This window comes from Rhipicephalus sanguineus, chromosome 4 (genome assembly GCF_013339695.2).
Source record: "Rhipicephalus sanguineus isolate Rsan-2018 chromosome 4, BIME_Rsan_1.4, whole genome shotgun sequence".
Taxonomy (NCBI): domain Eukaryota; kingdom Metazoa; phylum Arthropoda; class Arachnida; order Ixodida; family Ixodidae; genus Rhipicephalus; species Rhipicephalus sanguineus.
In genome coordinates this window covers 21,863,594-21,890,392 of record NC_051179.1, presented here as the reverse complement: position 1 = coordinate 21,890,392, position 26,799 = coordinate 21,863,594, and the positions used below count along the sequence as shown (strand labels likewise).

At 45.1% G+C, this 26,799-nt stretch overlaps 1 pseudogene; it reads right to left on the bottom strand.

Moving 5' to 3' along the window:
• LOC119389591 (mitochondrial sodium/calcium exchanger protein-like) overlaps positions 1–26,443 on the bottom strand; it is a 111,883-nt pseudogene extending 85,440 nt beyond the window's left edge.
• Positions 26,444–26,799: the final 356 nt, after the last annotated feature.

Here is a 26,799-nt window from a genome sequence, read left to right as displayed (position 1 = left end):
GCGCTATCAACAAATGTTTATTTGAAACAGCAGAGGAAGGCTTGTGTACGGAGTTGGACGAGGTGAATGCGCATGTCACACAGGCATGACTGCGAACTATCGGAAATCGGCACGAAGGAACGCAAGTTCCTTTCCAGATAAACTAACGGAAGGCGTGCTAACACAATGTGCGTCTTAACCGCTCACTCATTTCGGCTTCAATCATCTCACGGACTGCCTTTTTCTTTAACTGAGAGGTTAGGCACACGTTGTGTTAGCGCGCCTTATAATAGCCTCCTCCATTCAACAGCTATCGCAGCCGATTTCTCCCTCGCCTCAGCGGGAATCGATCCCGCAACCACAATCAAAGTAAGTATGTAGCTCCATCATCATGTGACGAGGGTAACATATCGCGAGATAGCAGCGCGACGCCGAAGCAATTGACAAGGATCTAAGTGCGTTGTATCGAAAAGCCCATGTGTCAACAGAATCGGAAGATGTATTGAGAACCGTTTGAGATACAATACTCGACAGTCCTCTTGAGGGCTTCATTTTTCTCAAAAGTCATACATTATCGAAGCCTATTGTTTTTGGGCCTTTTGATAGGACTGCTAGCAGCTGGTATGCATAAGTCGTGTCGGTCAGCTACAAATGACCTTTCAGATTACTGCTGGACAGCGCTACGTACCAGTGCTCCTGTGCAGCGTTGTGTATATAGAGGATCGATAAATTGTGCTTTTTGTTGGGCGTTCATATTCGTTGGAAGGTTGGTTGGTCAAACTTCATTAAGAGTCCTTAAAAGAAAGAAAGAAAGAAAGAAAGAAAGAAAGAAAGAAAGAAAGAAAGAAAGAAAGAAAGAAAGAAAGAAGAAAGAAAGAAGAAAGAAAGAAAGAAAGAAAGAAAGAAAGAAAGAAAGAAAGAAAGAAAGAAAGAAAGAAAGAAAGAAAGAGAGAAAGAAAGAAAGCCAGCTCCGCTCTTCCATCAGGCTTGGCGCCACTAGTGCGAAGCTGTCGTAGATTTATTTTATTTTTTCGCTATAACAGCGAGTGAGTTTTTCGCTATAACAACTACCGCCGTGGCAGTGGCAGCTTATAGATTACAATGCATCTTTTGTGGAAGTTACGAAACACGCGCCTATCGCACATATCCGTACATACTTCCTCGAACTACAGCTCAAATACCCTTGTCCGGAATCCTTTACCGACGCCTCAAAGTCCAATATTTCTGTGTCTCACGCAGCCGTTGGTCCATCCTTTTCCGATTCCGGTATTCTGCACCCTAATTCAAGTATCTTCACAGCAGAAACTTATGCGATACTTGTGGCCGTTAAACACATTAAGGGATTAAAATTAATACGCGCAGTCATATACACGGATTCTCTGAGCGTCGTAAAAGTCCTGAAAACTATGAAAAAGCACATAAACCCTTTCCTTGTCTCCCTCTACTCACTCCTATGCCCGCTCTACGCACGCAAACAGCATGTCGCAGTGTGCTGGGTGCCAGAGCACCGCGAGATCCAAGGAAACGTGTTGGAGGACCAGCTAGCTGCTGCCGCCCACGAACACGCCGCCGCCAATACATCCAAAGCAGTCCCTGCACTTGACCTGAAACCCGTGCTTAAACGAAAGCTCAGGTATTATTGGCAGCGATTATGGGATAGGCAAACGGAAAATAACCTGCATCTCATCAAGCCACATCTTGCGAAATGGCTACCAGTGTCCAAGTCACGCCACACAGAAGTAACACTTACCAGGTTAAGAACGGGACATACACACAGCACACATTCATACCTTTTGTCCGGTGGTGATCCACCTCTGTGTGAGAAATGTGGTGAACAACTCACTGTACTTCACATGTTCATTCAATGCAGTGCACTAGATCCTCTAAGAAAAAAACACTTCCTATTACCATACCGAGAGCAATTTCCACTTCACCCATCGCTGTTAATAGGCAAGGAACCAATTTTTAAATATCAGTCACTGTTGGCGTTTTTAAAAGAAGTCGGTAACTTTCATGTCATATACCCAGGAAAACCGTAGCACGACTTCTGAAAAGAGGTTGTTGCTACGGTAGCTACACTACAGAATGCACCTGCCTCCCTGCCTTTGGCGTCAAATGCGTTGAGGAGGCATTCGTGCTATTTCCCCATCTCTCACTTGTAGATACCGTGCTCACTTGTTATTCATTCCACACCCATAGACAACACACCGCGTATCACTATAATAATTTTATACTCTTTACACACCTTTTACGCTTCCATATAGCGCGTGATTTTATGCCTCTATACAGCCATAATACACCGTCATTGCAACCATCGGTCATCGCTAGCACCACATAAAAGACATGGCGCTCTTTGGCCACCCATGGACCTTGCGCCACAAAACCCCACTAATCATCATCATCAACAGTGAGAAGTGAAGCAGACGAGATTTTTCAATCCTCACGAAGCCCGCTTATGAGTAGGGAAGCGTGTGCAATTAAGTGTCATCCGTATCACGTCGGATCACATACTATGCGAAACCGAGACCATCCTATTCAAAAACGCGTGTGACAGTTAATCTAACGCCACGTTAATTAAGAAGCGAAGTAAACGCGGAAGAAGGAAATAGACGCCAGCGTCGATCCACGCGAAACTTGCGCGAACACTGACAGACAGGAAGCGGCCGGTTGGCAGATACACGAAGCGCCACGCTACGCAGCTTATCAAAGGTGTATTGTATATCGGCCACAGCCGGGTATGTCATTCAGGCAGCACAATAAAAGTCAGTCTGCTGCGCTGCGTTTTAACGTGTTCATTGTGTTTTTATGTCGATATTTTTTTTCTCATATGGGAAGTAAAGTAGGGTTTTCTAAAGCAGTTCTTGGATTCCGCTGGAAGACAAAATTTTGAGGTCTAATATTCGGGAAGGAAACTGCGTGTGAATGACGTATATAAAATTATAACCACGATTAAGTATAATCTACACGGTTAAATTTTGAAAGAAGGGCCCATTAACAAGCCGTTGCGGACTTTATATAGAGAGCAGTGAGAGGCCACTGGACACACAAAGCCACGAAAGCCCTCTTGTGTTTCTTGAGGACCACCGGACTTCACGAGCGCCTGTGAAGTAACAGCGCGATTTCGTGTTGTGTAGTTTCACGCTGTTCATCCATATCTTTCTTACTCTTCTTCTTTCTTCTCTACCCTTTCCTTTCTATTATTCCCCTTTCCCCCACCCCAAGTGTAGGGTAGCCAACCGAGCCAAAGCTTGGTTAACCTCCCTTCCTTTCCTCTTCGTATTTCTCTCTCTCTCTCACACAGGGTTCCTAGTGCATTCACCTCGGACGACTCGAAGGCGAAAGCCATCTGGTGTGGCTATCTGGTCATCTTCTTCTTCGGTGATGATGATGCTGGTGATAACCGCCTGGGATGGCTTTCGCCTTCGAATCCTCCCATAGGAACAATCAGATGATCACAGGAACAATCAAGATGATGATGATAATCGACATCATCTTCGATGATTATGAATATAATTTTGGTGTCATTCATGTGGACTCTAACGACGACTACGACGACGGTCACTTTTACCGTTTTATGAGGTGTATAAGGCTTTCGCCTTAATTCCAGCATTCCAGGGCCACTGCTTGATTACTGGTAAGCAGCATAGGCTAATATTGGCTTGTGTTGGCTAATGATGGTTATTCCTTGTCACTATAATCAGTCAGACGAGCTTTACTACAACGCTACTACAACGCTACAATGCGCCAGAATAGTACATACCCTCTGTCTACCTCTGCCTCACTTCAGTAAATTGGTCTCACACTACACGAAAGTTCACGTTGCCTTAGAAATATACGCCATCATTTTTCTTTCCCTTACCGTAACGACGACTTCTCTTCTGTAATGTCTTCGTCCCCGAAAAGCGCGGAGCACCGCCAGAGCATGTGGTCAAGAGCTAGGTAACCATTGCATTCCTGACTTACATATCTCATCTCAAGATCAGCAGCTGCCCTAAGGGCCCGCGAAGCGGCAGAGGGCCTTTGCTTTCCCGTACCGACGTGGGAGTCGTCCGCTTCGGTCGGATGTATCGGATCGCACCCTTTGGACCAAATAAAGTTTTTACAATACCATAACGACCATGCTTACGACTTTCATCACCACAAAGATCCAGAATGGACAATCGATGACGACTGCTGATGAAACTGGTTAGTGGCTAAGACTGTCCAGCGGTCGCAGCGAGTCTAAGCTATGCAAGGGTATTTTATGATGCACCTAAGAAACGTAACCCCGAGATGTCAATGAACGATCCGTATCCGGTTCATGCGTTATCGACGACAGAGCTCCGTACATCTGCACCGAATGTGCGATAAACGAAGAGGCACTAAAGGGTTTCTTTGTTCGTCGTATACAAACGATAGTGGGTAATGCAGATTCACTCAATGTATTATTTATTGTTCGTCAATGGTCTCCGATTATCAAGCTACTCGGATATACGAACAAGACGGTGCGTGGGTTCCGGAAAGAAGACGATGCACCCCGCCACTTCTAGTACAGATGACCCTGCTTTCGGCCTCTCTCTCTCTCTCCTCTCATATCATCTGTCCACGACTCATATCAAACACCAGGCAATGAAGAAGAGAGAAAATAAATAATAGAGAAGGAAAGGCAGGGAGGTTAACCAGTATGGGACAACCGGTTTGCTACCCTACACATGGGGACAGGGTGGGGGAGATTAAAGATGGAGAGGAAAGAGAGAGAGAAAGATAGAAAGATGAAGACATATACACCCGACTAAGAGCTAAGCCGTAGCGAACATAAAGATAGCGCCGCGGCCGCATGCCTGCAGTTACCGGTCGGAGGGTATTCCCACGGCACAGGTAAGATTTTGAGGTGTTTTGACCTGCGACGTGTTTATGACCTGCACGTGCCCCCCGCCCCACAAACGCAGCCGGATTTGGAGCCTCGCATATAACGTCCCCCTTCTTTCTCATTTCGACGTCGTCAAAACCGAGTCAACGTTGCTTCTCCACTCTTTCCGCCACTCTCTTCATCCTTTCCAAACAAGAATCTCTTCTAACGATAATACAGCGTGTCCAGCAAGCAGTCTCTTTGTCCGGAACCCGTCGCGTGGCGGCTGCTGATAGGAGAAGCTCGCGCAAGCGACGCGGCACGATCGAGAACGGAGACGGATGTCAGATAAAAGAAGAGTGGGGGAAAGCCCCGTAGAATGGGGCGCCGACATAAGCGTGCGCACGAGGGTGGCGGGGGGAGGGGGGGGAAGCGCCAATTCTGCCCCATACCTGTACTAAATCGGACCTTACACGTCATTTTTTAATGCGCATGGTTACGGCTAAGCGTGTTTTTTTGACGATAATGGCGGCCGAGGATCCCTGATGTGACATTCAAAGGTCTTACTTCCCACCTTTACCCCGGAAAGCCGGGGGCGAATGGCAGGCCTTTGTGAGAAGCACGTCATCGCTTCATTTTCAGTTTTACATCCATTACGGCCTCCGTTTTCTTTCGGACTAGACCAATGGGCGAGAGGAGGGGTGTCGGGGGGGCTGCGGTGAAGTTTGCCCCGCCCCCTAATGAAAAGTTCTGCGCACGCCTAGGCGAGTACCAGCATATGTGATTGGTTGGTCGTTTGTTTGCTTGCTTGTTTGGACAGATTCATTCATTGTCTCGATGCAGCATGTAATATAGCGCAATTCAACCCTTTATTGTCAAGTATCTAGTTCGCGGTATTGTCAAGTAAATGGTTTCTCATCGTAACGTTGTGTAATGAAAGTTTAGTTGAATTCACTTGAGCGAGCGTGCTAACTTTTTTTTTATCTCCCTAGGAAGGGGGTGGTGGAGGAGAGGGGGAGGGGGATGCGACGGAGAGGAGGAGATTCGAAGTGTGTCGACGGAATGATAATTCAATATTTCGCCAGCCGTGCGTTTTTAGACATTTCTTTGAGATCTCATGGAGCGTAACATTGCACAACTCGGTCTGTCATTTCTCGGTGGATCATATCAAGGATATTCGGTAATTAACCTTCAATTGAATTCCCTTCAGAGCACATGAAGCTATATATTTAAAAAGTCACATAAGTGTACGGTGCGGGGGGGAGCGAATAGGTTAGCATGTCGAAATGTATATTATTATGAGGCATGTCGTAGTGTAGGGCTCCAGAATCATTATTCATTCTGACCAACCGAGTTTATTTACCGTCTCCCTCGACGTACGATACAGGCGAGTGTTTCTACATCGCATAGCGGCCTCCGCAGCGCAAGCATGCAGGGAGCATGGCACTCTCTCCTCTTCTGCAATCTTTTGTCTGTGTGCCGGTGTGCTTCGAGACCTGTTAAACGTAAACCTGTCTTCTTCTGAGGCTCGTCCAAGCAGGCAACGAGGCCACTGCCAGTAGCACAGCGCCGCGCCTTTTGCTAAATGAAGCAGCGGGGCTTACGAGGCTAATGTGTAAAAGCAGGCTGTGACGAAAGGATCCCAGCTGCCACGAACCGAGCATGCGCGCGGCCATAAACAAGCAGCCGTGCACTGCCCGTTGAGCTATAGGTTTAACTAAACGTTCGCGGTATTGTTTAAAAAGAAAGAGAGCGACGGCGCGCGCTCCCGTCCACGCGAGAGTCAACAAATAAACGTTCGAGAAACGCGTGACCCGCATAGAAGAAGTTGGACGATATAAACACTGCAGCGCGGTCACCGAAACACGTGTTCCCGTCTGTAGGATTTCGGCAGCGGGGCGCCGTTTCCCGTGTTTATTAGCGTGCGCATGCGCAGACACATCCGCGTGAGTTGCTTTTTCGGAAGCCGCATACTCAACCCTCGTGCGCAATGATTTCGAGATGACTCTGCAAAGGCTGTTCCGACGTTCTCCGAATTCCGCGGGCTCGCGACGTAGTATACACAAGAAAGTCGTTACTTCGAAGCTCGCGCTTGAAATATCCGGGCCGAATTCATAAAACACCTCTTTCGTAAGTGCGTTTTCTCATTGGTCAGCAGCCTTCGTTAACGATATGTCCCCCATCGTGATTGGCTGAAATATTCTCTTGCGAAAGTTTTTAGCGTAAGACGTTTTTGTGAATACGAGCATTGATATTCGTCTTTCTCTTTTACATTTTGTTAACATGGTGTAAAATGAAAGGTTGACCCCTTTGGCTACTCACCCGCCGTGGTATCTTAGAGTTGTCGCACTGCTATGCCCGAGGACGCGGGTTCGATACCCGGCCACGGTGCCTGTATTTCCATGGCGCGAAAAGCAAGAACACCAGTATACTTAGATTCAGCTGAACGTTAAGGAACTCCAGGTGGTCGAAATTAATCCTGAGCCCCACAGTACGGCGCACCTCACAGTCATGTAATCGTTATGGCTCGTAAAACTTAAAAAATGACTAATTAATAATTAATTATATTTATCTTCCTTGCTTGTCAGCGAAAAAAACGTTATCGCAAGGTGTGCAACGAATTAGTCACAAAATATCGGCGCGAGCACAATGCCCTGCAAATGTGTCGAGGAAACAAGAGAAGGAAAACGTGCATACATACGCATACGCATATATTACTTTGTTACTTTTAGCGACATGCGCTCGATGCACCCAAAGAATCCAATATATATGCACATGCATATAAGCTTCGTCTACGAAAACCACACGTCATCTTCCCTATTGTGGCCCTCCAAAGAAAAAAAAAGAAACAGTTACTTACATGGGGACTTTGATATATATAGACCTGAGTTCGCCTCCTATACGTGGCGTAAAAAAATAACCAAAAGCAATAGGCTGGAATGCCTCTGTTCTTGGCATAAGCTTAAATTATATTTCCAGGCTTAGCAATGCGTCCTATTTAGCACCAAATTAGGTTATGCTAGGTTAGGTAACGTATGATCAGGCTAAAGAGATGTGTTATATATAGTCACGCTATTGGTTTGTTCCTATTTCGCCCCATTAAAGGTGTTTCCGGTGACAAAAAAATAATAAGTGCCCGACAATGGGTCGAACCTGAGTCCTTTCAACGCAAGATCTCGCGCACCCAGATGTGCTCGAAGCGATACCGCATAGCTCTCAATATCTGTCGCAATATGTGCGGCGCTTTGTGAGCTGCTGCATCGGCCACACACCGTTACACACGCTATAGGTTATTAATTATATGAGGAGCCTTCTCCTTATGCATATCAGCGAGTATGCATGCACGCGCAGCTCGGTAAAAACCCCGTTTTCGACAACACGTTGTTATCGAAAAGCAAGGACTTCTAAACTTGCACGAAAGAGCACACCGAGCACACAGTGTCATCCATCCTGTTTCAACGCTGTATCTGCGCCGCATAGGAGTATGTTATCGATAATAATAATTGTTGGGGTTTAACGTCCCAATGTTATCGAGAAGAATGCGAAATTAATTGGCCCATAGTCTAGCCCAGTACTCGATAAAAGCTCGCCAGCATATCTATCCTTATCGGAGGCTCGTATTCATTCGCGCAATAGGTTCGAGTGTATGCACTGAAGGACCTGTGCTTCTTTATCGCAGCGCTATGCTCTTAACAAAGGTGTCTAGCAATCCTGAAGGGCGTTTCACGCGGATATGAAGAACCTGCTGATCAAGCTGTGTAGCTTATTACGACTGCATAGAAAAATATCCGAAATTTTTATTATTTATTTATTTACAGATACTGTCAGCCCTTACAAAGGGCTATAACAGGAGTGGAAAACAATACATAATAACATAACAATCATTGTAGAATCAGAACATAATTAACATGTACAATCAGAACTTACAGATAAAGGGACAAAATGAAGTACACCAAGAAAACGCAACCAGATAATAAGATTAAACGCACTACATCAAGTACAGACAAATAAAGCTTTGTTAACTACAAATGAGAATGTGATCTATGTGTTTTAAGAATAAATCTACAGATGAGCATGAAACGGCTTCTTCGCTCAAAGAATTCCAATCCTTAATGGCTCGTGGGAAGAAGCTATACTTAAAAGAATCAGTGTAAACCGCAGGAGCACGAATGAACATTGAATGGCGATGTCTAGAGGTTTCACGACGAAGAATATCAAAATAGTCGGCATACCTTATATGAACATGATGATTAATAATCAGGTAAAGATATTTAAGTCTCTCGTATTTAGTTCGAGCCTGAATCGTGGGTAGCTCGGCTAGTGCACACAGTTGAGATGGTGAGTCCGTCCAACGATATTTATTGAATATAAACCGGACTGCTAGACGCTGAATTTTTTCAATTTTCGAGATGTTGGCAACAGAGAAAGGATCCCATACAATTTTAGCATATTCTATGATGGGTCTAATAAGCGTCTTGTAGGCTAAACATTTTGTTTCTTGCGTTGCAAATGGCGCCTAAGACACTAGAGAGACTTGTTGGCCCTTGCACATACATAATCTATGTGATGATTCCAGCGAAGATCACTCGTAAAAATCAAACCAAGGTACTTATGTTGTTCAACTCTTTTAAGTTCATGATTATTAATATAATACGTATAGTTAAAGTAATTTTTCTTTCGAGAGACTGTCATAACTACAGTTTTTAGAGGGTTTAGCACCATTTGCCATTCTTCACACCATTTCCTTATTTTCTCTAAGTTTTCTTGCAATTTTACCTGATCATTCACTGTGTCTATTTTTTGTATATGATGCAATCATCTGCGAAGAGCCTGATAGAAACGTCTATTTCATTCGGGAGATCATTTATAAATAAAAGGAAAAGAAGTGGTCCCAGAACACTACCTTGGGGTACTCCCGACTTTACAGCTGAAACTGGAGACTTAGTGCCACCAATTTCACTATATTGTTCACGAGAATGAAAATAACATGAAAACCAGTTTGTAATAGTAGGGTTTTGGAACGTAACATCAATTTTTCTTAGCAATTTACCGTGAGATACTTTATCAAAAGCTTTCGCGAAGTCCATGAAAATCATATCCGTCTGTGCACAAGAGTTGATTGTTTTCGAAAGATCATGGACTAATTCGACGAGCTGGGATGTTGTAGATAAACCTTGTCGAAAACCATGTTGGCAGTTAGATAATAAACTGTGTTCATTTATATAGCTTAATAGATGTTTCAAGACTATATGTTCAAGCAGCTTTGAACAAGTGCTAGTAATTGAAACCGGCCGATAGTTTGCTACATTGTCAGTACTGCCGCTTTTAGGAATGGGAATAACTTTAGCTTTCTTCCACTCTTTGGGTAAGGAACCACAGAGAAGTGAAGACCAAAGGGAGGCTGCGCTTTCCCATCCCATAGGGATGGGAAAGCGCAGCCTCCCTTTGAGCCCCCCCCCCCCCCTCACGCCCATGACGATACACGACATCGCAGAGGAAACTTCGTCGGCGTTCACGAGATTTGATCGGTACTATGCGTGCCGTGGCATATACACGCCTGGTATGATATGACAGATACATATATGGATGGGTAGATCGACTGATAAGCGGATAGACAGTTCGGGGACAGGTCGATAGTTATACATTTATGAATTGAAGTTTAGATAGATAGATAGATAGATAGATAGATAGATAGATAGATAGATAGATAGATAGATAGATAGATAGATAGATAGATAGATAGATAGATAGATAGATAGATAGATAGATAGATAGATAGATAGATAGATAGATAGATAGATAGATAGATAGATAGATAGATAGATAGATAGATAGATAGATAGATAGATAGATAGATAGATAGATAGATAGATAGATAGATAGATAGATAGATAGATAGATAGATAGATATTATGCAAGTCTCTCGCAACCGACTTCCATTAAAATAAGTTAATGCCCGGAGTACAACTCAAAATAAGACGACAGCTTCCCATGATTAAGACATACGCAGCTGCATCGTTTCCAGTTATTATCATCGTTTATTTCAGTATTTCAGTACAATCTTCTTACCCTTTATAATTGCCACCTGAATAATCTCCATATGGACTGGGCCTATTATGGTCAGCCCACGCGCAGCTTTCTGAAAGAATAAACGCCATCGTTTTGAAAAGGTCAGTCTGTTTCGTAACCTGCGCGAACGTCACGCGATAATTCCTCTGCTGTACAGAACGAGGAACTATAAAGAAACAAAAAAATGGAGTGTTATAAATGAAGAAGGGGCGGGGGAAAACGGGGAGCGTTGCGGATGTGTCCGTCACGAGGCTTAACGGGACGTAACATCAGGAACAGTTGTTAACCACGCGACCTTTCCGTATAAAGAGAGAGAGAGAGGAGGGTACGACACAGGTTTCCGGATTAAAAGAGCACAGCGGGAGGTGTGGACCGCGGAGGAAATTAAACAGCGGTTTCCTTTACCTTCTTCTTGTTCTCGATTTTCGTTTTTAGCGATTACTTCCTTTATTCGTGATTTAATTGTGTTTTCTTCTTTTTTTTTTTCGGGCAAACTAAGCCTGCACGTGTACTGCGATTGGCGCAGGCCGGCGGCTGAAGCCCGCGTCCGCTAGCGCTGCTTGACGTTTTCCGGAAGTGAGAAGGCGAAAGAGATTAAAGTGGAGCGCGCACGCACGCAAAAAGAAAGAACAAGAAGACAGAAAAGAAAGGAAAACAAAAAGAAAAGAAAGCTCGTGATAACGAGACAGGTATCAGGGTAACAGGAGACGGCGTCGTAATTCCCGTCGAAAACCATGCGTCCAACTGCGGCTGACAACGCGACTTTTAGAAACAGCGTGTGTGCGTACGTGCGTGTATATGCGTGTGTGTGGGGGGGGGGGGGGGGGAGGAGGAGGAGGAGATGTATCGAAGGTTTACGGGTCTTACGAAATAAAATAAAACCAATCGCGCCCTTAATTACCGTAGGTAATTGCATCGGCGCCTGGTCTCCAAGGTAGCGAGGAAATGAAAGCAGTTTGAAATGCGAGACAACAAGTGTCGCTCTACAGCTGGGTACACTTCTACCTTTCCGGCCAGGGCACTGTGAGGTACTCGCCCGATCAGGGTAGCAGCCAGGATTTTATTTCGAAGGGCGGTGGAGCTAGCCTCTTATATGCATGTCCGTGCGTTTCTATGTGTGTACATGCAAACTGCGAAGAAATGGGACGGGGGAAGAGAGGGGGTGGAACCTCTTACCCTCCACCACCCTGGCTACGTCAATGCACCCAACACAAATTGTGCCTGGCGCAGCATACAGCCTCAGCTGCTTTTGCGCCATAAAAAAAACCGAATTACCTAACTTACCGGAAAGACCACAAATGTCAGCATCTCTACCAAAGTCAGACATTATAGACGAATGAAGGGAAAATCCATGCAGGCCTTCACCAAGATCATTTGAGAATAACAGCAAAGCGAAATGCAGCGATAATTTAACACGGAAAACTTTTAGGTGTTACAGCGAGTATGAGGTACTGCGTGGGACTTGTGTAGTAGTAACGGTGCCAGGGCTAACGTTCTGGAATAAAGTTCGACGCCTGAAATGGGAGGTTTTTGAGGGGTTAGAAGGTTACAGAAAGATCAGTGGGCCGATTTAAATTGGGGACTCAAAAAGAAAAAAAAAGAAAAAAAGCGCAAATGAGGCTGTGCAAGGTGGTATGAAGGCTTCGTTCGAAGTGAGAAGCGCCGACTTAGGAATATGGAGTAAAAGAAATTGACGGCTAGTGTGCACAAATACCTGCATTCAAAAAAGCGTGGACACGGAATGGACGAAGAGGTTAAGCAAGTTGGCAACCCAGTGCAAGGTAAATGAATGTGTAACCATAGTGTAACGAAACCGTAACCGCTGTGCTACCGCTGCTGCTATAGGCCATTAGCAGGCGCGGGAGAAATACATCTATAAATCACGACTAGCTCTGCGGCGTCTTTTTTTTTCCTTTTATTATTCTTCCTGTCTGCACCCAACCAAGATTGAAACGCAGCTGTCGAAACGCAGCAGCGGAACGGCACGGTCACCGTGTATATTGATGCATGGCGGAGTGAAGCCTTAACTTCGAGCGATGAACACCTGAACACAACATTTCAAAACATGCCACTAAGCATATCAATCTCGTCTTTCGATAAATAAAAAAAAAGAAAAAAAATCGCAGCAGCATTGTTTTCACTCGCCTTCGCCGAGATGCACTGAAAGCGGCAGCAGTGTCGCCACACGTTCTCGACGAAAAAGTAAAACAACGCTTTATTTTTCAGGATTATCGCTTTACGTTTAGGCTTCTTGTTTTCCATCTTTATTTTTTCTTGTTTTCAAAGGAAACCGGCAATTGGGATTAGCATATATTCGTGCCACGTTTCTATACTCGAAGGGGACGAAAGAAGGGGACTGATCGAGGGCTCGTTTCTTTTGTTAGGCGCAATCTAATGGAACCAGCAGACAATGAAGCTATAGGGGACAGTACTTGTAAGTTTTAACTGTAGTATAGTAATTATGACATAAATCTAAATGAATCAAAGTGGATGAAAAATCAACTTGCCGCAGGTAGGGACCGAACCTACAACCTTCGGATAACGCGCCCTGCCGGCTGACACTCCCACGATTACACAAATATAAATATCCAATAAAGTGTATGGGAAAGCGACTGCCGCTGTAGCTCATTGGTACAGCATCGGAGGCGTTATCTGAAGGTTCTAGGTTCGGTCCCTACCTGCTGCAAGTTGATTTTTCGTCCACTGTAATTCCATTCCATTTATGTCATGATTAATGTGCTATAGTTAAAACATACAAGTAATGACCCCTATACTTTCCCTAGTTTCATTGTCTGTTGGTTTCATTAGGCTGCACTCGAAGCCCACGTTTGTGCACGTGAAAGCTATACGTACAGTTAAGACACCCCGTTTCACTACTTCTCTACAGGGTTCGACTAACTCGACCTCGCTCTGGTGTCAGCGCGCGCGAGACGTTGACCGAACTGTCGACTCGCTGTGCGCAGAAAAGAAAAAAAAACAAAACAAGAACGAAGCAAACAACACCACCGATGCGTCCCCGCATTTCCCTAAACGTTCAGAAAAATGTCAGGTTTACATAATTACAAATTACATTAAATTAAGTTAGTTCGTGTCTTGGAGACACGGCGACATCTCGCTTGTTTGGGAAACAAACAAAATAAAGCAAATATTTCCGCGCGCAATTCCAAGGCAGTAACAGACAGTGGCAGAGGATTAGATAGATAGATTACGGCCGCTGTAACATAACAGCTGCATCTCCAGCAGCTCTGACTCCTCTAGCGCCGGCTAAGTGTTCACAATGGCCTGGTGAAACAGTTCAATGCATATCATTCATATTCGTACAGCTGTCATATTCATGCGCGTACTTCTTTAATTCGTTCCTTCGTAGTCTATATACCTTCCAAAGCATTCGGTCCTTGATCGCACTGATGCCCACCTATTTGTTCTTGAAGTCAAGCCACTGTACGTGTATCGTTATGGTTAAGTCTGATGGCGACTGTATGGCACACCTGCTAATGTTTGCTTCACTTCAAGCCTAGCGTTTTCCGTACCAGTCCGTGGACTGGCCCGTCTGGCTCAACTTCAGCAAACTCGGTCCGCAGCAGTCACCCGTGAGCGTCGGTTATCTCAATAATAATATCTGGGGTCTTGCGTACCAGAACCACGATATGACTGAGACCCGCCGTAGTGGAGGACTCCGGAAATTTCGACCACCTCGGCTTCTTTGAAGTCCATTGATATCGCATAGTACACGGGCTTCTTGCATTTCGCCTCCATCGGAATGCGACCGCCGCGGCCGGGATCGAACCCGCGACCTTCGGGTCAGCAGCTGAGCACCGTAACCACTGTACCACCGAGGCGGACGTCGTTTATTTCTAGGGCTCCGTGTTTTCGGATAAATCAGAAAAAAATCTGACGAACACTCGCCGGTAAAATTCTTGACAATCCGGATTTATCCGATATAAGCTCCGATTTTAACGCCCAATGTGACCCTGTTTCGTTCTTTGCCGCAAGGGCATGTTCTAAGCGGTCACTGATACATCGGCCGACTTGGCCGATGTAAACTTTACCTCGCATCAACAGTATCTCGAAGACAAAGCACCCATCTCACATTTAACAAAGGGCTTGTCGCGCACGGAGCGAGAGACGCCAACTTATGTAGGGCCCCCGGCAGCGAGACATATCGGTATACGGTTCCCTAGCGGCACTTGGGCGCGCCAGACGACGTCGAATATACGGACCTCGTAAAGTGTGTTTGCGTCCATTACAGCAAGCTTTAAGGCTGTAATACGCACAAACGTAGGTGTTTTGTATTCAAGTATTTGTGCTTGTGTTTATATCTGTTTGTGAGTACAAAACTCCCAGGTAACTGAGATACGATTCGTGTGTTCTGATGTTTTCGCGTTCAGACATCCCTTGATCTGAGATATTGATGTATTAAGAATAATGCAAAATTAAATTTCGAATTTCGGAGAATTGGGGATTTACTAGAAATAAACTCCCATAAACGCCGAATTTCCGCCAGAAGATAAGCTCCGAAAAACACCCTCCGAATTTCAAGTAAAATAAACTCCGAAAACACGAAGCCCTATTTATCTCCCATGCTAGGAAGACAACGTGGAAGCTATAGTATCGCTACGACAACAATATGTACGACACAGCACCGCATCCGAAACACTCCGATTGAGGGCTTCCCTCAGCTGAAAGGTCATTGTGTACGACTGCATGGACGAAGGCCTATCGGAACCGAACAAAAGACGGGGCCTGACACAAAGGCGCGCAGGCGTGCCGCCGTGGACTTCTGTCTACATGACATTACGCTGAACAAGAGCACGAGAACAAGCATGACGTTGGTTTAACATATAGACAAACGAACAAGGTACTAGAGGATGAGAAGAAAGAGAGGGGTCCGAGGAGCTGGATCCTCTCGCTAGTTGCTCGAGCACACAATATCAAGAAAACGGGACAGAGAAGCCGCCACCGAAGGCACAAGAGAAAGCGATCGTCGTGTTCATTCGGAATATAGAAATAAGAAGAAGGAAAAGGTAGACGCGGGCGAAAAGACGAGTTATCTAAAATGGCCGGGAGCTCGCTAGCCCACGTCCACACTGATTCCTTCATTTTCTTTTAGTTCGTTTTAGTGCGGTCGTTTTAGTGCGTTATCGGTTCACCAGTTGAGATACGTACCGTGGCCGCCATCCGGCAGTCTTAGTTTCTTGAGTATCATAGTGAATGAGTACAAGAAAATTGAATTGGTATACTGCCAACTAGCACCATTCATGGATCTGGCTTTTGTTGTTGTCGTTTCACCCTCAAAATTGCAGTAAACTCTTTAAAGATAGAGAAAAAGCTCGTACCGTCATAGGGTATCGCTGGCTTAATTATAAGCAGTGCCCAATAAATGGGTAAGGTGCTCGACTGCTGACCCGCAGATCACGGGGTCGAATCCCGGCCGCGGTGGTCGCATTTTCAATGGAGGCGAAAATGCTAGAGGCCCGTGTACTTAGATTTACATTAACGTTAAAGAACCCCAGGTGGTCAAAATTTCCGGAGCTCTCCACTATACGGCGTCTCTCATAATCATATCCAGGTTTTGGGACGTTAAACCACAACAATTCAAACTTTTCGCGTTTGATGAGGCATCTAAGGCTTTCGCCCTAATAGGCTTTAGAAGCGAACGACCCTTTGTGACGAACTCGGCAGCACAGTTACGTTATTTATAGAGGGAAAAAATGTGCTCGGACGTACGGCAGCTGGGCGGATGTGGAACGCACATTCGACCCGCGCAGTACGTGTATGTGGGAGCAGGAAAGTGACCGATAACCTCTCAAATGCTCGTTCATAAGCCACGGCACCAAGGCTGTCAACGCAACGAGCGAAACGAATGAATTCGATTCTGTGTGAGTCATAATTATCGTGTACTATAATAAGTACGCTATATATTCGCAATGCCCATAGACTGTCGCGCCACCGAGCGGAATTCAGGAGCGTCCTCTCGAGGAGGGTTAGTAGACGACAAAATGGCGGCACTATGCAGTCGCTCCCTTGTTCGGCTGTGCTAGCCTCAGTGTTAACGCGTTGGCAAGAAAGGAACACTACGACTTTGCATGTTCCCTGCATCAGTGAATAAACCGGGCCCTCCGCGACACGAGAAATCTGATTCGTTCTTGCGAGACGCGAAGTTTTCGTGAAAATACGTGGCAACTCGCGCTTTCAATGCTAGCCCACAGTGTACGCATACTATCAGCTTCGCGAGGCTTTCTGTAGCCACGTAGGTAAGTTAAATGTTATCGTCTGACATATTCAGTTGAAGCTCACCCTGTTTTACTTGCATATATAATTGGTCAGTGTTTCTTGTAGTGCATGAGTCCCATAACACTGTACGCGGGAGGGAGGCCGCGCGGGCTCGCGATGTGCTCAGCCTCATGTATAACTGAGCGATCTCAAGTTGGCGATACATGAAAATAGGGCCTCTATCCTTTGTCAGCAAAGCGCTGTTATACGAATCGTGCGAGCGACGTTTCAATCATTCGAGGACGCGTCTGCTCGACGCCTTTCATGGAGCGAACGCTTTCCGTCCACGCCGTCCTTCGCCAGTGTGTTGGGTTTCATAGCCACCGCTGCGCGGCTGCGCCGCTTGTTTTTGTACGTTTGTTGATAGGTGGCAGCACACTGCAAGCGATTTGCTTGTTGACCGGTCTGAGAGCAAAACCGGCAAAACGTTCTCCGCGCCCAGACGTCTCTCTAATTGTAAACGTGGTGACGCGGAGTGGTCGAAGTCGTTCGGCGGAGGAAATTCTTCAGATTGCTTTCAGCGTGATGTTGAAAGAAACCATCTTGACGACGAGGATTTTTCACTGGACGTAGAAGACTGTGAAAGCACCGAGAGTGACAGCGACGATGAACCAGCAGCTGCTAACTCACGAGGAGCGAGTTGCACTTCACGTCTCCTCGAGCGCTAATGTTCTTTCACGCTCGTAAGTCACTTTGATTGTATTTAATGTATAATATCCTTGAGCGAGATCAAAATAAAAGCATTGTTCCTCTTGTGCATTGCATGTATCACAATTATTGTGGATATTATGGAGCGCCGCATGCCGCCAACACGCTCGAGCTCGATCAGCGAAGCGAAATGGTTAGAGCGATGGAACGTGCAGTCACGGCCACAATCCACGCCTCTCGGCGAACTTCTTCGACGTTGCGAAAAGCATACGTGTGCGTTCTTTTCGATATTCATGTTTCGATCGTGCTGATCGAACCTGCAACATGCGAGTGAAGTACACACGGCTAGAGTCTCAGCATGGCTGTGACACAAGCGCTACTGAATGGCATGTTAAATGCTTGTGTTCCGTTGAAGACGTAACTCCGCGTTTCCGACTGCGCAAGTAATGACGACGGGGTATTATCACAGAACACTTTTATGTTTGCAAGGCATCATCACGCGCAGCAGCGATGGCGCTACTCGCTGGCGGCCTACTACTGCGGCAAATCCGTCAGGCAGGCTCGGTACGTACTACCTCGGAGTGCCGTTCAGCTCATACGTCAATTCTAGTTCATGCATGTTTATGTATATAGCACGCACAGGATTTCGCCAAGCATCGTTATGCACGATAACGGAGCTGAAATATAACCTTTCACTTCGCAGCAAATAATTAGGTGGCGAGTACTTAGCACTTTCCATGGTTTGGGAAAGTATTTTAGTCTCATATCCATTTCAGCGCAGCTCGTGACTTCATCCGGTGAAAGTGGCACGGTCCGTACGTCCGCACGTCCTATCTGTTCCTATGCTAACGAACGGGTTGACCCTCCTCCTGGCGCCATCTTGAAAAGGACGGTGCGCCACCTATAGTTCGTGGGCATTGCGAATAGTCATAACATCCTCGTGAGGAAAACTCACAATGAAGCCAGAGAAAGGCGTGAATTCGCTGTTACGGCGTGAATTGGCGATTACGTTGAAATAAAACGTACACAAAAAAAATTTAAGCAGCTTCGCACTAGTGGTGCCAAGCCTGAAGGAAGTGCGGAGCGGGGCTGCCTGCTTTGTTTCTCTTTAGTTTTCTTTCTTTCTTGCTCTCTTTCTTTTTCTCTGTTCGCTGTGTTTTTTTATGTCTTTTTCGTCTCTGGTTATTTATATTTATTTATTTCTCTATCTCTATCTATCTATTTCTTTCTCTTGCTCTTTCTATATTTTCTCTCTCTCTAGTTTGTTCTTTCTCTGTCTTTGATTCTCTCTCTTTCTTTCTCTTTTTGTTTTTCTCCCTTTCTTTTTCTGTATTTCTCTCTTTCTCATTCTTTCAATGTTATGCTTTACTCTCAACCCTCCTCCTTCCCTCCTTCTCACCCTCACATCTCTCCTCTTCACCCTCAATTCCCTTTCCCACTAGCCTTGCTATACTATACACTACACTACCCTTGCTATACTACAAGGCTACGCTATGCTCTGCTAGCGTGCCTGGATAGCCGAGTGGTTACGATGCTCACCTTCGGATCGTGGGAAGCGTTTTATGGAACGATGCAAATGCACAATAGTGGACGTGTACTATTTAATCACATTGTTATAAGAGCGGATAGCCAAAACTAGCCGGCAGTACTCAACAGCTAGCCCATACTCAGACAAGCCAAGCAAGAATTAGCCAAGAGTTAGCCAACAGTAGCAGGTGCTGGTATTATGCGAGTAACGGTACGCCTCACATATACTGTGCGCATTTTTGGAAATCGATAACTTTGTAGCGTATGTTTCTTCTTGATAATATGACCGTTTGTATATCCTACGTTGCATCACTAGACACAAGGAGAGAAAGAGAAACTTCGATTTGGAATAGGATGAACCATCTTCCTCGTAGGGTGGAGCTACTAAAGTTTTTCTCCTCAAGTTAAGCTCGAAAAATGTGTTTTTTCCTAAGCTGTCCCAGGAATTGCTTCTGAAAACCCATTTTACTTCACATAGTATGCTTCGTATAAGTGGTTAACTAAATGCACGCATAACGTGACACCTGATAAGCCAGATTATTCACAGAAAGAAGACATAATTTTACAAATAATAATAATAATAATAATAATAATAATAATAATAATAATAATAATAATAATAATAATAATAATAAAAGGATCTCATATCACACATCCGGCACTATCCAGCAGTCTCCCGTGAAGCCATGGGAACCGCATGTGTTCATAAGTGTTCATATGAGATCACTTAACATGTTCCATATGTGTTGCACTTGATATCTCGATAGAAACTAGTGTTCGAGCAGTATTCGAGAGATCGACATCTAGCGGGGTCGAACAAGTTTTCTTTCAGCCAGCAGGGGCATACCTTGGCTCAGAACTAGTTTGAACGTGAGAACTTTCAGATATGCAGCTAGCTACGGTAGCAGGTTAATCGCAGCTGACGTCACAACCGGCCTTTCACTCATCCCGTATTAACAATTAAGAACATCTCACTCGGCTAGTTTAGTGCGAGAATTGAATCGGTTTCCCGTTTCTCAATGAAATCGTACGGCCACCTGTCCAGTATATACTTCTGTATTTCAGAATCAAACGGATGTGTGCGAAGCGCCTATGCCGCCCATGCTGCATAGTTAACGACATGCAAAGCCGACACGGCGTGTTTCAGCGTGACGCGTGTGACGTCAGAGTCAAGCATTCGCTATTGAAACAGCTCACGTCTATTAGTGATCGAACAGCCGACGTTTGCAGACTACACAGCTGGAGCGTTATCATTCCAGTTCGATATAATTCGAAGGGACGATGAACGCAAAACTTAAAAGAAAAAAAAGAAAAAAAAGTTCTAGGCGATAAGAGATTCTATGGTGCTGAGCGCAGTTTCTTGCGATGTCGTTGCCAAAGTGACCTTTAGTGAAAAGAATATAATGAAATAAAAAATGGTAAATTATTCTTACGATCTTTTGCGATCATATGTGCATTATAAAAAGGAAGAAATGAAAATAAAACATTATTTCTTAAATTTCACGTCGACACCCCAACGCCGTTACGTTACTGTGTCGTCACAAATTTCAAATGTGGTTTTCTTCTTCTTTCTTTTTATTTTCTGCTGTTTTTTTTTTCATTTTATCCACCTTGTTACAGTCAAGAAAGAAAGAAAGAAAGAAAGAAAGAAAGAAAGAAAGAAGGAAAGAAAGAAAGAAAGTTAGTACGTCAGGCACACACACACGCCAAGCTTCGCTTGCTGCCGCCATTTTTCCGATAGGGCAAGGGCCCCTGACTTTATTCCCTATATTGCATAAAGCCTTATTACAGCCACGCGACGAGATTGCGGTGATCGCGCCTTAATGACACATGAATCCTGGCTGAGGATTGAAAACTGTCGAGTAGGGGTGTGCGAATACTGAATTTTGGAACCGAATCGAATACGAATCGAATAGTGATGACACCGAATCGAATACGAATACTAATTGAATACTCTTCGAACAGTTTTCGAATAGTAAGACAACTCCACGACATTTTCACTTAAACGAATATTCACAAACTTTCACCAAAGAAAATTACGCTTACTTTTAAGCGACTCAAAATACTTCAGTTACGAAAACTGAGGTAAGCTCGTACACAGCAGCAACCTAAGCCTTCGAAATATCTTGTAAGTGTAGGTTGAAACACAGCAGTGATACCGTAATCAAGGTTTGTCGTCTGCTTTTAAATAAAATTGAGACACAAAAACTAATCAGTTTTGAACCGAACACCACGCGTACAGCTAAGGCTGTAATAAAACGGATAAACCTGTCATTACAACATGGGGCTCGGCACCGAAAGCGTGTGAACATCAGTGTTGAGAGCTGTATCTGCAAGAAAAATTTATGCAAACACACCACTTGCGGCTGTTGTAATTCGTGAAGCTGAATGTAGGCGCAGTCCCCACCTTCAGTTATTACAAGACGAAGACAAGAACTGGGTAATGCATGCGATGCAAGTGCAGCATAGTAAAAATTGAGTAAGAGTGGTGTTTTCAGAAAAAAAACACCTTCATCCGGTAATCAATATAGCGTCGGTATAGTCTCGTAAAATCTTGGGCTGCATGCATATTGGTAACTTAGTGATTAAAGAAGAAAAATGATCGTTGGCTGTTCCAGAGTTTCGTTGTTTTCGAGTTCTCCCGTCGGCGCTGATCATTCGAAAACTGCTAAAAAATATATTCGATATTTCGAATATGTACTATTCGATTCGAGTACCGAATCGAATAGAATGCTATTCGATTCGCTATTCGAAATTTTCGAATATTCGCACACCCCTACTGTCGAGACATGACGCAGGCGGAAAAGAAAAAAAAAAGAGAAAAAAGAAAGATCATGCGCAATCTCTCTTCGCATCCGCACAGCATACACTTCGCTAAGCATGCAGTTTGGATACAATCGTTATCAGGGCACACTAGTCGCCCGGTCTGCACCTCAGTATGAAACAATAGCGTGTATTCGTCCTGCGGGGAAGACCCCGGACAATTGTAACCATTATCTTTCTAACCCGCAATATTCTTCTGCACGGCACGCGGCAACGCATTCCTGACCTTAACGATTAGACAAGATAAAGCGGTGGTCTGTATATGCCAGTTCTATCGCGGTCTCCTCACTTATCTGCGCATTATAAAGCGCAAATGGGGAAAAAAATAGAGCAGAAATTGACTGGTGTCAGTTATCATTGTCGATGTGATTAACATAACGACGACACTGCGTCAGCGTTGTGAAAAATGTGCCAATAGCGTCAACGCACTAGCTTGCACGAAGGAAATACTTGAGGAAGCCATCAGCGCATCATCACGTCTTGCACAACCATCAGCGTTGTGCAAGACGCTCCCAGCGTCTCCGCGCGCTTGCTGATGAATCATTCGTCTGCGCCATTGCGATTCGAGCATCGGGCAGCCGTCGGTTATTCATGTTTATTTGGTTCTGGTGTATGCCTACACCAGAACCAGATCTATCTATCTATCTATCTATCTATCTATCTATCTATCTATCTATCTATCTATCTATCTATCTATCTATCTATCTATCTATCTATCTATCTATCTATCTATCTATCTATCTATCTATCTATCTATCTATCTATCTATCTATCTATCTATCTATCTATCTATCTATCTATCTATTTGATAGATGAAATTCGAAGATGAAATTTCGAAGTCAACAAAGTAACCAATTAATCTAAACTGTCCGTGAACAAAAGTTCTGTTATTCGCTGCTAGCCTGTCTCACAACTCTTTACGTGCTTTGACCCCATATGCATATTCCTTCCTGTATCTATTTATCTATTCCTAGATCAAGGCAGAACTTCAGGACAAGATGGAGGCTTGAAAAGGTGAATATTCTAGAACACGGGTTGTCGCTGGAGCCATCGTTTCGACAAGTAGTATTGTCTTCCTTAATGTAACAACAGCCTAGACGTTGCTGCCTTGAACAAGACAAGGTCACTTGGCTCCAGCAACATTCTGCGTTCAAGTTGTGACTCATTTACTGCTGGATGTACTGCATTTGTTTCCACATCTTGTGTTCTGCTATATGTCATGTTTTGTGCCCTTTTTGTGTTCTGTATATTTTGTTTGCTAAGCGAGAAGAAGTAGCCGGTGCCGCCATAACGGCACCAGCCTCTCCTATTGATCATTTCAATAATAATAAAAAAAAGATGCTCATCTGAGTCGCGCACCTCGGGATTTTTCAATAAAGTTTTGCATGCATGCTGTCATAGATCAGTCGTTCATAAATCACATATCGTTTTGCAGTGACCTGTATCATCGCTATCCGTATGTTTTGTCCAGCTGTGGCGGCGGAACAGCATATCTACCTCCGTCACGCGCAGGTACTCCAAACGGCGTTCGATTCCTCGCGCCCCAGCTCCTTAGTCGGCACAAGATAGTCGAATGACCTTCATTCACTGAGTATCGCGCCGCTGCGCATTTGTTATGTCGCATTCACGGTCGTCGTCTTGAAAATAACAGTTCAGAATCTCGTTAAATTGAATGCCGATCATCCCTGTATACCCCGACATGAATAAAATATTGTTTCAATATTCACGCCACCATATGTGTTAGAATGCACAAAGTTTCGAGACTGAGACACGGACACAAGGGAGACACGATTAGACACAGGAAGCGCAGCACGTGTATACTTGCAAGACATGTGTGCACATATCTCTACATGTGTATTACTTGCAAGAGCGCTGCAACGCTCTATGTATAGGTGTCAGAAGTTTGTACGCATCCAGGGAGGGGAGGGGGGAAGGTTGTCCTGACCCACCTCTCGATGTCTGTGTGCGTAGCGCTTGTGCACGGCAGGTTACAAAGTCACGAAGTACATCCCACCTGTTTCTGTGTATTTAGAACGCTCACTCGCGCGCGAATAACTTTATCATTGTTATGGAGCGTAAGCACTCGTGCGATCGTCACTTTCATCATCAGGCACCGTCTCAAAGGTGTACCCTTAAGCTCTTTGAAAGGAAACCCGCATCCACGCCCGTTTAGAGAGTTTTTTTGTAATATACTAACTCAGGACGAGAAAACAGTAGAAGGAAGTCAAACCTCTTCGGTTACATAACCACGGTTTTGCTTCAGTCGCTCAGCCTTTCGAAACTGAGCAAAACAATCGTGCTCCCGTTACCGATCATTTACCAAAACTTGAACTTCGGCGAGAGGGTGCGTAGCTTTTGGGAACATTAGGGCGCACAACCAGACAACGTCCTGTGTCTCTCGTTCTTGTGAATGTCTGGTTTTGCGCTCTAATGTTCCCAAAAACCCGTTACCGAATTTTTTATGTAAGCCTTCAAGCAGTTCTGACAACACGCACTTACATTTACCAAATAGAACGAAGTGTTAACAACTCTAAAAAGAAAAACAAAAAACTACTACAATGCGAGAACGCAAAACAACAGAATTAAGCTCAGCTTAACGCTTCGGTAAAAAACTAATGTCGATTCAGTTGTGATTGATTGATTGATTGATTGATTGATTGATTGATTGATTGATTGATTGATTGATTGATTGATTGATTGATTGATTGATTGATTGATTGATTGATTGATTGATTGATTGATGCGGCTTACCTCTAAGTGAGTGCCGAGGTCATTCATGAGCGACATCGCTTGCCCAGATTTCCGGAAGCTGCTGGATGATATCTTCAACACCTCTTCGCGTCAACCAAGCTTTTCTTCTCCACCGGCGTACACTTTTCTGCTCCTCAATCAGAAACGGTCTCCGCCACCTCGACGTCGCACAAGAAACACGACGCGCAAAAAAATCACCGCACCGAACACGCACGACTTCGCACTCATCAGTCCAGCACTGGGGTGAGCAGTTTGGCAAGTAAACGCACGAAACACGATGTCTTCTCCAAAAACAGTCGTCACGACAAACAGCACCCACGGTTCACTAAAAACACACACGTCTAAAACGAGTCTCCCACAAGACGACGTCTCCTATACGTCTCGACAGCGTCGCAACTGGTACGTCAGGAGTGTCTCGCAAAGAGCTCTTTGAGAGCTCCGATGGAGTTCTCGAGTATCTCACGCCGTCGTCACAACGGTTCGCCTCGCGTACGAACACCGGGCTAAATACTTTGTCCACCTGTCGCTATCAGGCGCGAGTGCTGCAGCGGCAAGCGCTATACTGATTAACACCGACTGTCCACCCACACCGTATAAACCACTGCTTGAGTACTGGAAAGAACGGAAGCAGATAAAAGAAAAAAAAAGACACACAAAAGATAAATGTTGAGCAAAGCGTATACAGGCGACGGCGCCTCTACCGGCACCTCTCTATCAGCACTCGAAGCAGAAAAGTCCCCATCGCCCTTATCATCGCCTGCTCTCCGAAATCTGAATACGCGCGACAAAACTTCAGAGTTGCAAGAGACAGAGATGGAAGGGGAGAGAAAGAAAGAGTGTTACTGTCGCGACAGTGCAACCAACAAGTGAAGGCACAAATCACAAAGGCCCTGGAGCCAAAACCAAGCGCACCTAAACTGATTCGGCGATAAAGAGGATGAAGATGAATTCCGATAAAACACCAATAGATGAAGGCGAAATTTGGCGCAGACGCAAAGCGTGGGAAATTTGCGTTAATTTTTGTTACAGACGAAACGTTGTGCTGTCATAAGTACCACGAGAAGTGTAGGTGGAAGAAATTGCATAGAGTGCTCCAGCAATCCGGCGTGCAAAGAGCCACACAAGCTACACGTGAATTAAGCTATACGATGTTAAGTTAAATTAAATACGAACCGTGTATGGTAAAGGCACAACGTCAAATAGCCATAACGCCCTACACATCTCCCAAGGATGCGGCAAGAGATGCGAATCCTCTATCAGGCAAGGAAGAAAGTTTGATAAGATACCGGCACGGAGAGGAGGCGAAGCGAAGGACGTGCGGTGGCGAAAGGTAGACGTACGACACGAGACAATGCACTAAAGGCTTGAAGCACTGCTGCGCGCGTTTTACGCGCCACTGACTCCGCTCCTGTCGAGACGAAAAAACGCGATGCCAAGCTTGTTTCGGATATTCACCGACGCACCTGCCGCTGCTGTTGCTTTCAACCGGCGAACGGAGAACAACGCATCCCGAGAGCGCATGCCATCGCGATGCTAGCGCGCCTCGCTCGCACCCGCTTTCAAACATGTGGCAGACAGACAGAGCTGAGCAGGGCGCGCGAGCGACGCGACGGGAGCGCGCCGTTCGCGTAGTGCCCGCGAATTGCGGCAGATGGCGCAACGTGCGATTCCACCGCACTTGTTTGTTGCATCGTTTTTTACTACCTCCCGTCCGCTTCCTCTCCGCCCACGCTCTACGTACCAGATCATAAGTTTATCACCCCCGTCCGCACCAAAGTTTGTTTTTCCTTCCACCTTTTTTTTTTCTTCTTTTTGATGCAGCTCGTGAACAGAACACCGGCAATTTCCAATTTACGGGAACGCAACTGAATAAATGGTGAGTCATACAAACCGAGGAGTGA